The following is a 2,500-nucleotide window of genomic DNA, read 5'->3' on the forward strand; positions in this document are numbered from 1 at the left end:
GGGGATCGCGCCTACGGCCAGAGCCGGCTCGCGAGTCCGCTTGTATCGGAATTTATCGTTGCCTCGAGCACACACAACATTTTATGGAAATGTGTTTTATACGGGAAGTGGACCGGCTCGTGAAGCTCGCTTTTAAAGCAGTCGTGAGTCTGACACCCTACTCCGTGCGTGTGGCCCAATAGTGCGCATCGCGAGAGCTTGGGACGAATGACCGCTGCCAGAGCCGGCTGTGAAGTCCTCCGTTCTCACATCATTCCAAATGAAATGGAAGTGAAGAGGAGAGGAATATTATTACATCTCTGGATCCAGTATCGGGTTGTCTTACGATCCCCGTCGTTTTCAGAGAATATATATTCATCTCCGCGTTTTCCACGTTAACGGTTTTTCAATGTACTGTTCGCCCGGCCGTCGGATACGTGTTGCGTATCTGACGGTTTTTTTTTTCCGTTTCCACGGACGACGATAGTGTCGTCCTTAAAACGACGCCTGAACGAATCTCCTTCGCGCGCTGGTTGGAGCGTTCAGGTACAATGCGTTCTTACGAACCGCAGAACAAGAGACATATACATATATTGATTTGTAAATCAAAAATATATACGATTACCCTGAACGGTGGATCACTTGGCTCGTGGGTCGATGAAGAACGCAGCTAATTGCGCGTCAACGTGTGAACTGCAGGACACATGAACATCGACATTTCGAACGCACATTGCGGTCCACGGATACAATTCCTGGACCACGCCTGGCTGAGGGTCGTTTACGTAACCATAAACTGCTTGCGTTGCTCTTGTAAGTCCCCGCCGTCGCTTACCTCTCCAAATATATTTTTGGAGGGCGCCAAAGAGCGTTTCGGAGTCGGGTTGCAAAGATGCTACGTACGAGCGAATGATGGGCGTTTCGTCGGCGTTTGTCGCGGTTCTGTGAAAATTGCCAATTTTTGCATTGCGTCTTATAAACACATACAAACATATATATATCTAGTTTCCACGAGAGGCGAAGTAGGGATTGGTATTTCTTACGTTCGGACTTGCGTGAGTGTTTTTACGGTGTCGTGAGTCGTATTGAAAATACGACCGCCCGTAAGGCACCGCTTCGACGAGGATCTCCAAATCTCTCACCTTCTCTGCGAAACGATTCGCCTTGCGGAAAGAAGCGTTTCCACTCATGAACATTTAACGCGCTCCCGACGTCGCCTGAAATGATGCGTATATACGAAAGAGGTATATTTACAAGAGTCTCGCGAGACTACAGAGATGGACACACAAATTATAAAAGAAAGAAAGAATACTGTGTGGCACACAGAGTGTGTGTGGTGTGGCAATGTTAAGCCCCAGGGAGAGAATATGCCTGTGCGTGGATGAGTTTCTTAACTCTACGTTATAATTGCCATACGGCGGAGGGTCGTCGTTGCCGGCGATTTCGACAAACACACATTCCTTTTCGAGTCTTCGAGGGAAGAGACGAAAGAGATCTCTCGTTCTATCGCGAACGCTTTGATGATCGATGGACAGCGGAGCAAAGCGCAGCAATGTGCGGGATGAGCACGTCGTACTTGATCGGGTCGGAATTATTCCCCGTCGTCGACGTGTCCTCGCTAATCTGTGCGATTGCCATTCCATCGCCACGTTCGCGTTGAATCGTATTGATGACGGCCTATGAGCGTCTTGAGATCTTACTCTCTTTCTCTCGTGTCTCTAATTTGGTTTTGCGTTTGATCGATGATAAATCGTTTCGTGCGCAACGTTTCTGTACCCCCGTGGTTTTTGGTTCAATTATATAGAAGTAGAGAGAAAAAGAAATCCCACCGGGTTATATGTATTATTATTTTTTTTTTTTAATAATATGTATACTCCTCTATTGGCGAGGCTTATTTCGAACTTGATTGTCACACGACGCAAAAGACACACTTGTGTGTTCACGCACGGAACAGCACCGCGGAGAGAGAAAAGGTATATCCAATGATGAAAACCTTTATGTCGGTCGCCCCATGTCTTTTCTTTTCTTCATTGTCGATTCGTGCGGAACCGCGCGATCTGTCGGTCGTCCAGTCCCCGAAAGTTCTTTTCGACGGACGTTAAAGTTAACCGGCCAGATCGTCTAGCGAGAGTTTCCGATCGACGAGAGATGAAGAAAGAATTATATTGACACTTTGGTGTGGCGCATAAGGCATATATCGGTTTTTTGTTTACCTTTTTCTCTCTTCTGTCGTGTAGTGTTGTTTCGTTTTCTTTTTTTTTCTTTTTTTTTTGTGCTTTGTACGTTTTCGCGAGTACTACTTTTACGCTCTTTCGGCCGAAACACACAAAATTTTGTATCACGTACGACGACCTCAGAGTAGGCGAGATTACCCGCTGAATTTAAGCATATTACTAAGCGGAGGAAAAGAAACTAACAAGGATTTCCTTAGTAGCGGCGAGCGAACAGGAATTAGCCCAGCACTGAATCCCGCGGTTCTGCCGTTGGGAAATGTAGTGTTCAGGAGGGTCAATTTATCCCGAGA

The 2,500-nt window shown here is 46.7% G+C and overlaps 1 non-coding gene and 1 pseudogene across 1 annotated transcript; both read left to right on the forward strand.

Moving 5' to 3' along the window:
• Positions 1-601: 601 nt before the first annotated feature.
• On the forward strand, positions 602-756 carry LOC143219442 (5.8S ribosomal RNA). Its single transcript, XR_013011325.1, has one exon. It is a non-coding gene; the product is annotated as a 5.8S ribosomal RNA (ribosomal RNA).
• Positions 757-2,324: 1,568 nt separating this feature from the next.
• The window catches only part of LOC143219427 (large subunit ribosomal RNA), a 6,575-nt pseudogene continuing 6,399 nt past the window's right edge, over positions 2,325-2,500 (forward strand).

Source organism: Lasioglossum baleicum, unplaced genomic scaffold (genome assembly GCF_051020765.1).
Source record: "Lasioglossum baleicum unplaced genomic scaffold, iyLasBale1 scaffold0028, whole genome shotgun sequence".
NCBI lineage: Eukaryota > Metazoa > Arthropoda > Insecta > Hymenoptera > Halictidae > Lasioglossum > Lasioglossum baleicum.